At 38.5% G+C, this 13,873-nt stretch overlaps 1 pseudogene; it reads left to right on the top strand.

Moving 5' to 3' along the window:
• Window positions 1–10,248: 10,248 nt before the first annotated feature.
• Window positions 10,249–10,362, top strand: LOC139850912 (small nucleolar RNA R71; annotated as a pseudogene).
• Window positions 10,363–13,873: the final 3,511 nt, after the last annotated feature.

Genomic DNA, 13,873 nt, shown 5'->3' on the forward strand with positions numbered 1-13,873 from the left:
TGCTTATCACTATCATTCCTCACTGGCCAAGTCTAAAATTTCAAGTTAATTCTCAATTACCATGGGTACTCTCATGGGTCAACATCTCAATTATAGCTTTAAAATAAAAAATTTTACCACCTAGGCACTTTAGAACCACCTATGTGAAAATTTTCAAGCTAAGCCAAATGTGAAATTTTCAAGCTAAGCTAAATTTGAAAATTTCCTTCCTCCCCCCACACTTTAAGTCATGCTATGTCCTCGTAAGTATGTTTAGAAATTATTTTAGACAAAAGTGAGGAAATTAAACAAAGTGAAAGAAGAAAAAGAACAATATTACCCGGGCTTAAAAGCACTTCCCAATACAATTGTGACACGTACACCAACTCCCATTTCATCACACAACATGTTCCTTCCATCCTTTTATTCTTACAAAATAAAAACAAAAGAAAACATAAAATCTATCTAGCCCACTTTCGGAGGGATCCCGCTTTAAACCACCCGATTCCCTCGGGTGGGCGAATTTTGTCTCGTGAGGGCTTGCAGTGAACATACCCACAAAGTTCATTTAACTACTAATAAAATAAGAAAAATAAAATAAGAAAAAGAAAAGAAAAGAAAAGAAAAGATAAGAAAAGAAAAGAAAAGAAAAGAAAAGTGTACATGTTATTACGAACGGAGCACAGGAAATGATTAAAATCAGAGAGGCTCATCTCATTCTGGGATTAGGACCAAAAATGCTGTCAAATAAACTCCTCGATAACGGTGCCATGTCAAACACCGACTTCCTGCCTTCCTCTCGAGCTCTCTCCATGTCCGGTGGTAGTGGCGTGGGTTGCTGATAAAAAATGGTGGTGCTACAAATGGTGCAGGTGGATTCACATACTCCACACCCGCTACAAACCCCGAAGTATAGGTCGTGTAATTAATCGGCTCATAATACTGTGTAACCGGCCGATGTTGTATGATATCCTCATATGGACGCCTTCGGTTATCCCTTTCAAAAACATCCTGTTGATATCGCTCAGTCAGGTAAATTTGAGCCCTAGCTGCATCAAGAAGGGTATTTTGTCGCTCCTCCATCCTATTCCACCTCTGTTCATCTACTTGAATATATCTCCTACCCCTACTCGTTCCCTCACCTTGAGGGTTATAATCTGGTTCAGCCATATCACTTATATCCTCAACACCTCGTGTAATCCGCTCAACTGAATCCGCTGAATCGTAATCATCTTCTTCTTCAGGAAGATCGTCATCCTCTACCCCAAAAGTATATCGCTCCACATAAGCTGGGTTCTCTATTACATAACCATCCCCTTATCGCATAAACTCGAACCCGGGAACCTTTTCTTTTACTTTCTTAATTTCCTCCCTTTTTCCTTTGGGATTATTCGAAACCCCTCCATTCCTCTACAAAAAGAAAGACAAAAACCGCATATAAGGGATCACCGCCATTTTCTTCAATTGCTCTCGACATTCCCAAATCCAAGTCATCATAACCAATCGTAACGAAGGTACCATTGAGTTAGTTACCATAGCATACAACAAAGGTAACCCATTCATTCGAACCAACATAAGATCGCTTTTTCTCTGAAGTATGTTGTATTGAATCACCGTGGACAACAACCTTGGAATAAATTTTAGCTTGTTTCTTGAAAGCTCAAAGTTCTCGACATCGTGTCGATCAACGTGAAATAGCCTTTTCACCACCATAACATACCTATCAGCCGGTACTTCAAACAACTCTTTCGTGGTCGGATAATCGTACCCATTCTTCCCCTCAATTCTTATCCCTGCATCATATGGGAGGTCTGGATGTGCTAACTGATTGAAAGTCTCCATTCTCATTGGAATCACAGTGTTTCCCACTTTACCCTCCAAAACCAATGTATGTGGGAAATTATCCCCTGGAACCCATTTTAAAGTTGACAGCCAATTAAACACATGTGTAGGATAAGTCATCTCCCAAGAGCAATTCAGCTGTGTGCTTGGAAAACCCATTTGAACTGGTTGTAGTGCAGCTTCCCATCCCCTGTCTGAAAATACCTGAAAAGCCCCATATTTTCTCCACACACTTGCAGTTATGTACCTTTCACAGAAAGCGTTTCTCAAGAGCTGTTCCATCTTTTCTGTATACAAATAAACCTGCCACTCATAAGGTAATTCACTTAGCCACTTCTTATCCATCCAGTTCGGGGTGGTTTCTTGTTGGTTACCACGGCTTCTCTTACCTCTTCCAAACATTTTCTGCAATTACACAATCTCAACAAATAATTTAGTACTTAAATAAAACACTTTACATGTTATTGTTTAATAAATCAACATTATGAACTTTTAGCAATACATGCAAATCCTAACCTCATGCACTAAATCAACACGTCAATCTTCTCTAACCCCATATTTTCCTCATTTAACCACAAGACACTTAATTCAAAACGTTATGCATTATCACTGCTATCAATCAACCCTTTTTCAAGTGAACATCATATTGCAATCATCATTCTAAAGAAAACTATAACTTTGTTACCTAACATACATTGCATTAACATTTAACAAGAACTAAATTAAACATTAAATATTGAAGACACACACTCTAATCACAAACATCCCCAATTCTCAGTCAAAGTCAATCCTAGTCAATTACTTGGAAGCAATCAACAAGTTTTAACCTAAACCCTCGAATTGATCATGCATACATATCCTATTCACATATTTAGACACGATTAACAATAGCTAGAACATAAACAATGCTTAAACATAAGTAAATCGGATTAACCCTAGCACATAAACATGAAAGTAACAAAAAACCTAAATTGGTAATCAAAAACAATGAAAAACACGAGAATGATGATTACCTTGATGTTAAAACACTTAAATTGAATGAATACTTGAAGAATTAAACCCCAAAAATCGAAACCCCCAAAATTAGGTTTTGGTCAAGAACACTAATCAACACCCACTTTGGATGATTTTGTAAACATTTGGATGTTTTTGTGAAGCGTTATGACGAATTGATGATGTTTTAAGCTTCAATTTGTTGTTTAGATGATGAAAAATCAGGGTTTAGAGTGATGGTGGTCGTGGTTAATGGCTGCACATGAGGAGTATATATATTTTTAATTTTTCTCTATTTAAAACCCTTAAACCGGCACCAGCATTTTTCTACTGGCGTAAAATACGCCCAACATGGCGTAAAATACGCCTTCGGCGTAAAAAAATGGCGTATTTTTACGCCTAACATGGGATTTTTTGCTGTTCCACGAGTAATACTGGCATAAAATACGCCCCAAATGGCGTAAAATACGCCGTTAGTCAGATGTGGAAAATTTTTTATGTGTTTAATTTTCACATTTTTCTCGCACTTTCTCGCGCAACTCGTTTTTGGGACTAAAAACCTGACCCCTCCCACACTTTGAGCATTGCATTGTCCTCAATGCCCAAAATTAGAGATAGTCATTAAACCGACCCATTTTTAAGCAATAAAATTGATCCGTTTCCCTGCTCGCATGTACAAAAACAAAATAAAACACCCTACAACTTACAAACTTTACAAAGGTGTGCGGATTTTTGATGGAGTCGCGCACTCGACTCCTCTTCCATGCTTTAGCAACCACAGGGATCCTCAATTCTGATGTTGCTAAAGTCGAATCCCCTTCCAAATCTATCGTCGAGAGTGATCATAATATCCTCATCTTTAATCACCAACGTTCCCGTGTCAAAGTCTAGCGACATCCTTGCAGTTGCTAAAAACCCACGTCCCAACACAATTGGAGTGTTTTTGTCCGGCTCACAATCTATAATGAAGAAATCTTCTTAATAACCAATACCGTGGATAATAAAAGGAACATCAACCACAACCCCGATTGGGTTGTCAACTGTTTGATTCCCAAAATGGATCCTCATCGTGGTTCGAACTAACTCTCGAATGCTTATAGATTTTGCAATTCCGGCTGGCATCATATTAACTCTTGCACCCGAGTCTAACAATGCCGAGTAAATCTTTTCATTTTGAAACCGACATACAACCGAAAACTCCCCCGGATCTCTATATCTTATACAAGGCTTGAATTCACATTGTGGTTTAGGTTTAACATACTCAACTTCAATAGTCCAACCCTCATCATCAACAAAATACGTTTTGGTGTTGTTCATGAACTTGTCCGTGTTTTCTTTACCCCACATATTCTCAAGCGTCTCTCGAATCTCTTCTACATCTACATCCGGTTCCTTTTCTAATTTAGGTGCTTCCTTAACCGTGTTAACACTAATGGTTTCAACTTTGCTTGAACTCGCATCACTCTTTCTTTTCAATTTTCTTTCCAAGTAGAAGAGAAAAGAATTTTTTTCTTCAATGAGCTCTAAAAGTACATCGCGTTCTTTCGGTCTTAATTCGAACAACATCTTCTCGGTTAGCTTTTGGTCACTCATAGCTTTCTTGAATTCTTTATACTTTCGGTCATACAAAATTTCAGCTTTTTCATCTTCACTCAACTCGGAATCTAAGCGTTGATCGAGCCGAATACCCCCACACTCAACACTTTGATAGATCTCGTCCATATCTATAGTATTTTCTACCATTTCTTCACTAACCACTTCATTTGCATCAACCTCTTGTACCCCGAGCATCATGCAATAGTCCTCATCAAACTCTCTTTCAACTATATAGGCTGAAGGAAACCGCATGTTTTACGAATTATAAAATCTAAAAGTTCCGTTCCCTCCTTCAAAAGTGATAGAACCCGCCCCCGGGTCTATTTTACAACCCACGGTTGCAATGAATCCACGCCCTACTAATAATGGAACATCTTCATCCGTTGGCATATCAAAAATGGTGAATGGTACCTCAAGGAAAACACCTTTCACACTAACCATCACATTACGAAGAATTCCTCGTGCCCTACACTTGGTATTGTTACCAAGTGTGATTACCTCATCCGATTTTCTCAACTCACATAAAGTACACTCATCATGAAATAATCGTTTGTACATTTCATATGACATGATATTGATGGATGATCCTGAATCGGCAATCACTTTGAATTCTCGGTGATTGCTAACAAGGTGAGGTAATACCCCAATGAAACTTAATTCGAACAATATCTCTCCCGGATCTTCTTCTTGATAAAGAATCTCCGGCCTTCCCTTGGCATCTTCTTCCAACGACAACTTTTCATCAAACTCATCAAAACATTCATCCGAAATAACCTCGGACACCGCATCCTCAGGCGCATCATCAAATCACCATCATCATCCCACACGTCACAATTGGGCATACGACTAATAGTAACATTTTGATCAAGCCACGCATCAATACTCTCTTTACTAATATGATTCCTTAATTCGTTCACCCGGATTGTTCTAAGTTGATGGACTTTCATGGGCTCAAAGTGAACCGTTTCAACTACCCTGGACTCTTCAAGTGATGAATTTAGAGCGATTTTTAATCGTTGCCCATTAACCAAGAATGGTTCTCCGCCTTTTGGATCTTGTATCTCAATTGCCCCATGTGGAGTAACCTTAGTGACAACATACGGCCCATTCCATTTACTTTTCAATTTCCCCGCAAATAACTTCAACTTTGAATTAAGTAGCCACACACTTTGCCTTACCACAAAAGTTCGCCTTACAATTTTCTTATCATGAAACGCTTTCGTTTTCTCTTTGTAGATTTTCGAACTTTCATAAGCATCACGTCTCAACTCGTCTAGCGCCGATAAGTCTAACTTTCTTGCTTTTCCTGCCTCATCCATGTTCATGTCCACCTATTTAATAGCCCACTCTGCACGATGCTCAATTTCAACAGGTAAGTGACATGCCTTCCCATAAACAAGTAGATAAGGTGAAGTACCAATAGGGGTTTTGTAAGCTGTCCGGTAAGCCCAAAGCGCATCGTCTAGTCTTAAAGACCAATCTTTGCGATTAGGATTTACGCTTTTTTCTAAAATCCTTTTTAATTCCATATTAGATACTTCCACTTGCCTACTTGTTTGGGGATGGTAAGGCGTAGCAATTCGGTGATTCACCCCGTAATCCCTTAAAAGTTTAACAAAATGCGAGTTCTTAAAGTGTGAACCCCCATCACTAATTATGGCCTTAGGTACACCATGACGACAAAAAATATTTTTCTTAACAAACTTTAGGACAACTTTGTAGTCATTAGTCCGAGTAGCCTCAGCCTCCACCCATTTGGAGACATAATCAACAGCTACTAATATGTACTTAAACCCGAAAGACGATGGAAAAGGTCCCATAAAATCTATGCCCCAAACATCAAAAATTTCACAAATCAAAATTGGGTTCATGGGCATTTCATTACGTTTATAGATTCCCCCTATCCGTTGACACCTAGCACAATTTTTAACATACTCACATGCGTCTCTGAAAATAGTAGGCCAAAAGAAACCTGAGTCGAGTACTTTGTACCCGGTTTTCTTTACTCTGTAGTGTCCTCCACATGCGAAAGTATGACGATGAGCTAGAATGTCTTTATGCTCATCTTCCGCCATGCATCTCCTTATGATTTGGTCGGGTCCAATTCGGTACAGAACCGGGTCCTCCCAAATATAATGCTTAACCTGCGATAAAAAGTAATCCCTCTTGTGCTTGTTCCAATGCTCCGGTACTTTTTTGGTCACCAAATAGTTAACAATATGAGTAAACCAAGGTACCTGCACAACACTAAACAACACTCGTCGGGGAAATTTTCCTGGATCGGTTTAGCAGGGTCAAACGGTGGCGGGGATATTCTAGAAAAATAGTCGGCTACCACTTTCTCTATACCCTTCTTATCCCTTATTTCCAAATCAAACTCTTGTAGCAACAAGATCCACCTAATTAATCTAGGCTTAGACACTTTTTTCTCTAGTAAGTGTCTTAGGGCACTATGGTCCAAGAAAACAACTACCTTAGACCCCCACAAATATGATCTAAATTTGTCTAAGGTAAACACTACCGCTAGTAATTCCTTCTCGGTTGTGTTATAGTTTATTTGGGCATCCGAGAACGTTTTACTAGCATAATAGATAACAACCGGTTTCCTATCAACCCTTTGACCCAAAACAGTCCCAGCCGCGAAATCACTAGCATCGCACATAATTTCAAATGGTTTGGTCCAGTCAGGTGATTGCAAAATGGGTGCTTCAGTCAACTTACATTTAAGGGTATCAAAGGCCTCCTTACATTGGTCATCAAAATCAAAAGTGCGTCTTTTAATAAAAAAAATTCCACAATAGTTTAGAAATAACACTAAAATCTTTGATAAACCTACGATAGAAACCCGCATGTCCCAAAAACGACCTCACCCCCTTTACATTGGTCGGTGGGGGTAGTGTGGAAATAAGTTGAACTTTTGCCCTATCTACTTCAAATCCCCGTTCAGACACAATGTGTCCCAAGACCACCCCTTCCCTTACCATAAAATGACTATTTTCCCAACTAAGGACAAGGTTGGTCTTGGTACACCGCTTTAAAACTTTTTCCAACATATTTAAACATGATTCAAAAGACTTGCCAAATATTGAAAAATCATCCATGAAAATTTCTAAAGACTCGCCTATTAACTCTGAGAAAATACTCATCATGCACCTTTGAAAAGTAGCCGGTGCATTACATAAACCAAAAGGCGTTCTTCTAAAAGCATAAGTTCCATAAGGACACGTAAAAGTTATTTTTTCTTGGTCATTATAGTGATTAGGTATTTGAATATATCCCGAATACCCATCTAAGAAACAGTAAAATTTCTGACCTGACAACTTTTCGATGATTTGATCAATAAAAGGCAAGGGAAAATGATCCTTTGAAGTTGCAACGTTTAACTTCCTGAAGTCAATACATACCCGCCAACCCGTCACAGGACGGGTTGTGATCTTTTCTCCTTCTTCAGTTTCCATGACTGTGATCCCAGCTTTCTTTGGCATCGTTTGCGTGGGGCTTACCCACTGACTATCTGAAATAGGAAAAATAATCCCCGCATCTAACCACTTAAGAACCTCCTTCTTTACAACCTCCTGCATTTTCGGATTTATTCTGCGTTGCATGTCACGAGCGGGTTTAACCTCCGGATCTGTAACTATATGATGCATGCACACAGAGGGACTTATCCCTTTCAAATCAGCTATAGTCCAGCCCACCGCATCCTTGTACTTGTAAAGCACCTACATTAAAGCTTTTTCCTGCACACCTGTCAGATCTGAAGCAATAATAACTGGCAAAGTGCCGTTAGTACCTAAAAACGCATAGTTTAGATGAGAAGGTAATGGTTTTAGCTCGAGGGTCGGCGGTGACTCTAGCGAAGGTTTTGTGTTGGTGTCTATGGACTTGGGTAATGGCTCATATTTATGAGTCCAAGGTGGTAACCTAGAATCCATTATACTTGCTATGGCCAAATCAACCGCCTTAACCTCTTCACATTCAACATCTTCTTCATCACCTAAGCAAAATACTACCACAGGGTCATTTGTTATCAAATGAGAAGTATGTTTTTTAACTTGTTCAACAATCACATCTACCTGATAGCATTCATAGACACTTGGGGCGTGAAGAGAATTAAAGATATTAATCCACATCTTGCGATTTCCGAATGATATGTCCATGGCACCCATTCGACAATTAATGTGGGCATTTATGGTGGCCAAAAACGGGTGCCCCAAGATTATAGTGGGTTGGGCATCTCTATTCCTAGATTCAATATCCATTACAACAAAGTCAACAGGGTAATAGAAATCCTCCACTTTTTACTATCACATCTTCTAATATTCCCCTAGGCGTTTTGATTGATTGGTCTGCTAGTTGAATAATTATGTCGGTTCTTTTCATTAACCCCAATTCAAATCGGTCAACTAGACAAAAGGGTAAAATATTAATGCTAGCTCCTAGCTCCAATAACGCCTTTTTCACATTTACGTTGCCTACAGTCACAAATATCAATGGGGTCCCCGGCTCCTTAAATTTAGGTGGGAGTGTACCCGAAACAACCGCACTTAGGTGTTCGGTTAGCTCCACCTTTTTGGGTAAGGTCGCCCTTTGCTTCCTCTTTTGAGTGCAAAGATCCTTTAAAAACTTAGCGTAGGACGGGACTTGACTAATAGCATCGAGAAGGGGTAAATTTATCTTAACCTGTTTAAATGTTTCCCACATATCCTCTGGTTGTGGTCCATTCTTCCATAAGGGAATTGGTTCGGGGACTCTAAGGCCTTGGGAAATGGGATGGTTTTTGATTCCGTCTCCGATTTCCCGGTCTCATTAACGAGTTGTTCCTTATCTTTCTCCCCCTCCCCATGGTTATCATTTTCACTTACCTCATCCTCATCAAGAACAATAGGATACTTACTTGACTCTTGTTGCACTACCTCTTTTTCACCAACTTTATTGTCATACTTCTTTCCACTTCGCAAGGTACCTACCATAATAACACTATGCCCTTTTCCTTGATCCTTATGATTCGGATTTAGAACCGTGTAGCTTGGAATTGTACCCGGCTCCCGATTTCGCTTACTTTCCGCTACATTACCAATCTCCTTAGCCAATGCACCAATTGACTTGTTTTGCACTTCCACTATTTTACGTATTTCGGAGATAAACGCGTCCATCTTGGCATCCGAGCTAGATGGTTGATTGGGTGGGATATTGTTTTGATTTTGGTTTTGGTTCCGGTTGTTGGGATAAGGGTTTTGATACTTTCTTTGATAGTTGCCTTGATTCTGAAAGTTTCATTGGTTTTGAAAGTTGTTCTGCGGTCTTTGTTGGGTCCCTTGGGTGGCATTTAGAGCAATGTTATTGCTCCAACTAAAATTTGGATGATTTCTCCAACCCGGATTATACGAGTTGGAGTATGGATCAAATCTCCGTCCCTGCACTTCATTAACTTGTTCCTCCACTATTTGTTGATTCACCGGTGGAATCCCATTTCTACATCCATATGCAAAGTGAGAATGATCTCCACAAATCTCACAAACTTCCTGAACCTGCGAAACATTACAAGCAAGACCTTGGTTTGGGTTGTTAAATATAAGAATTTTCAAATCATTTAATTCTTGCTCTAAGTTCCTAGATGAACCACCCGAGTCGGAAACATGATTCAGTCGGGAGGTACTAGGTTGCTTACGATTAACTGAAGCTTGGGTTGTCGAACCCTTGCTTAACGGCTAAAAGAAGGTCCATTCGTCCTCAGTAGATCGAGTTAAAAACGCTCCACCACTAGCCTCCAAAAGAAATTTCATGTTTTGGGAATCCAAACTATCATAGAAAACTTTAACCAATTCCCACTTTGGTATCTCATGGTGTGGGCATGCCCTAAGTAATTCCTTCAGACGTTCTTACGCTTCATGAAAAAGTTCACCAGGCAATTGCCTAAAAGATTTTATTTGCGTACGCATGTCTGAAGTTTTACTTATAGGATAAAACTCCTCTAAAAACCGTTTTTCATCTTCGCCCAAGTATTAATACTCCGGGCGGGTAAAGAGAGAAACCATCGTTTTGCCTTATCTTTAAGTGAATAAGGAAATAATCGCAGACGTACCTCATCATCAGTGAAAGCATTTACCTGATTAGTAGCACATATCTCATTAAAATCAGTGATGTGTTCATATGGTTCCTCATTAGCCATACCTCGGTAGGTTGGCAGGATCGAAGTGAGTTGAGGTCGGACCTCAAATCATCGTGTGTTTCCCCCTGCCGGTGCGGGAAAAACAATGGGTGAATGATCCTCATAATCACCCGGTTGGTAGTAGGTGTCTACCCCTCTTTGTCGTTCAGCCATCTCATTTCGTTGATTAAAAGCTTCCTCTTCAGTATCGAAATCTGATTTAGGAGAGTTTGGTGGAACAATCGGATGTGACTCTAACTGTGGTTGAGTGGAAGCTGAAGCCACTGTCGAGCCCTTTAAGATTCTTGTAGCTTTTCAATTAGCTTTTGCAGATTTCTCGATTTCCAGATTTAAAGGCTCAAGATTTTGATCTCCTGAACTCCGAGTTTGCATACACTAACCTGCACTTCAACAAAAACAAGAATACCGAGCGTAAAACTGACAAACAAAATAAAAGAAACAATATTTTTGGATTTTTATGGTTTATAATTTTTATGGTTTTTCTAATTTAACAAGAAAGCAATTAAAATAAGTTCTTGCAAATCAAGCGCACACCTCCCCGGCAACGGCACCAAAATTTGATCAGTGTCGAAGGGTCGGTCAAAGATAGCCTAATTACTCTACTTTAGATATGGTAAGCAGGATTCGTTCCACGGGAAGTTCTGGTTAACTAGCAAGCAATTTCAAGGTTGGTTTGGTTGTTTAAATAAAAACTACTAAGATTTATCAACTAATATTAAAACTTAAAACTTAAACTAAAGTGCAATTGAGAGTATTGAGATGTAAACAATGAGAGTGAAGCCTTTATCCTTTCACAATCCCAATCTAACATGTATTCATTCAAACAAGTATTATGTTTACTAAATGTTGATCAAATCTCATAGACAAGACTTCTTAAGTTCATTAATTTTGTTATCTTGGGATTAAACTATCTAACCTAGACAATATGTCTTTATCCCTAATCTAATTAACACTAAGTTGGATCAAGAATACACTGTTAAATCGCAATAATATAACTTGCAATAACAAAACATAGAACTTGCATTAATCAACAATTGATTTGGTTCACAATACCGTAATCCAAAAGTATTAAAACATCACAAACCACATAATCTTGAATGAAATCATACATATTTTAATTGTTCATGGAAAGGATAAAGTTAAGAAGACTAGTCAAGCATGTTGCTGATGATGATCATAGTTGTTTCTTGAAGTTGCATGATGAACACCACTTAAATCCTAGTTTGAATCTTTGCTTGATGATGATTATTAATGATTGATGATGATTTTTGTTGTGTATTTTTGTATTTTATGCTCTCAAAACTGATGAAAAAAGTGTCTCTTTCGTAACCCTAATGGTATCCTTATATAGGGGTTGGATGACTTGGCCACAAAGCTAAAATTTGGATTTCCCGGCTTCAGTTTTTTTGTGTTGGCGTATTTTACGCCAGGACTGGCGTATTTTACGCCAGTGTTATTCCAGCTTGGGCGTATTTTTATGCCAGAGATTGGATTTTGTTCTGGACAGACCTGGTATATGGCGTATTTTACCCCACTACTGGCGTATTTTACGCTAGTTATGATTTCTGGGTCATTTTTCGATCTCTTCAATATTGCCCGCAATCCGCTTTTAATCGCTGTTTTCTTCCACATTTCACACCAATATCTTTTCTTGCCTGTAAAACACAAAAACATATCAAAGTATCTCCTTTTTCACTCACACATGATTAACTTCACGTAATTAGGCACAAACGATCGTGTCAAATAGGGACCGATCAATATACATAAAAAGTTATAATCGACTTTAATATATATATATATATATATATATATATATATATATATATATATATATATATATATATATATATATATATATATATATATATATATATATATATATATATATATATATATATATATATATATATATATATAAAACCCCTTGTTAGGGCATTTAGAACATCAACATCAATTCCTCAATTATCGATTCTCTCTTATTTGGGTCAATTATCTCCTTTTGCAGTATTATCATCTTAAAAAGCCCTAGCAGCCAACTTAGCCAATCTGTAATCAATAAGCAATCGTGATTCGTGAGTAACAATGCTTTGTATTCACCGATTATATCCATTTATAAACATTACTGCAGTATTCTCTCTTATTTGGAGAGCAGCGACTGGAGTCTTATGCGACAAGAAGATCCCCCTTAAGCTGAAAGGGAAATTCTTCAAGGTGGCAATTAGACCTGCCATGTTATACGGATCAGAGTGTTGGCCTATGACGAAAGCACAAGAGAGGAGGATGGAGGTGGCAGAGATGAGGATGCTTAGGTGGACATGTGGTAAAACCATGTTAGATATGATTCCTAATAGTGTTTTTAGGGAGAACCTGAAAGTTAGAAGCATCATCGACAAGCTTAGAGAAGAACGACTTCGATGGTTTGGGCATGTGAGAAGACGACCTCCTACTGCCCCTGTTAGGAGGGTCGAGACACTTACGGTTGACGGCGTAAGAAGAAGGGGTAGACCTACGCGTAGGTGGGAAGATAGGATAAAGCTAGACTTGAAGGAGCTCTTATTGACCGAGGACATGACCTCTGATAGGGTTGCGTGGAGGACTAGAATTAGAATAGACGAGTAGGTTTTTTGGTTTTGTTTGTGTGTTTGTGGTTTTGTGGGTCTGTGTGGGTATCTTCTTTCACTCTGCTCTTTGCTCTTTGCTGGTTTTTTTTTTTTTTTTTCTCTAGACCCATGCATCGATGGTGTAAGTTTGGACATGTGGGTTTCTATGTGTATGTATGGATGTTCGTGTTTGTATGTATGTATTTAACTTTGTTCGCAAGTTTATGTTTGGTTGTTTGTATGTTCGCTTGTTTTGCTTTTCTGCTTGTCTTTGATTGTATTTATGTATTTATGTATGTTTGTATTTATGTATGGTTGTATGTTTATATGTATGTATAGTTATATGTTTGGTTGTATGTATATTCGTATGTTTGTATGTATATCCGTATGTTGGTATGTATATTCGTATGTTTGTATGTTTTATATCTATGTATGCGTATGTTGGTTTTCCCGTATGTATGCTTGTTGGGTAGATACTGTTTTATGTATGTTTGTATGTTAATTCTTATAGAATGGCTTGCTATGTTGTGTTTTTATCTGTATGTGGACATATATGTTTATTTCTCACTTAATGCAGCTTTACTTTATTCGTCCTGTGCTCCGCAGTACACTCTAAGGTACGTTTTTCTTTTTTCTTTTTTACGGCGCTGTTTCGGGAGCCATCAGCAAGCGTCTAATTATTGGCGACTTG

Source organism: Rutidosis leptorrhynchoides, chromosome 5 (genome assembly GCF_046630445.1).
Source record: "Rutidosis leptorrhynchoides isolate AG116_Rl617_1_P2 chromosome 5, CSIRO_AGI_Rlap_v1, whole genome shotgun sequence".
Lineage (NCBI taxonomy): Eukaryota > Viridiplantae > Streptophyta > Magnoliopsida > Asterales > Asteraceae > Rutidosis > Rutidosis leptorrhynchoides.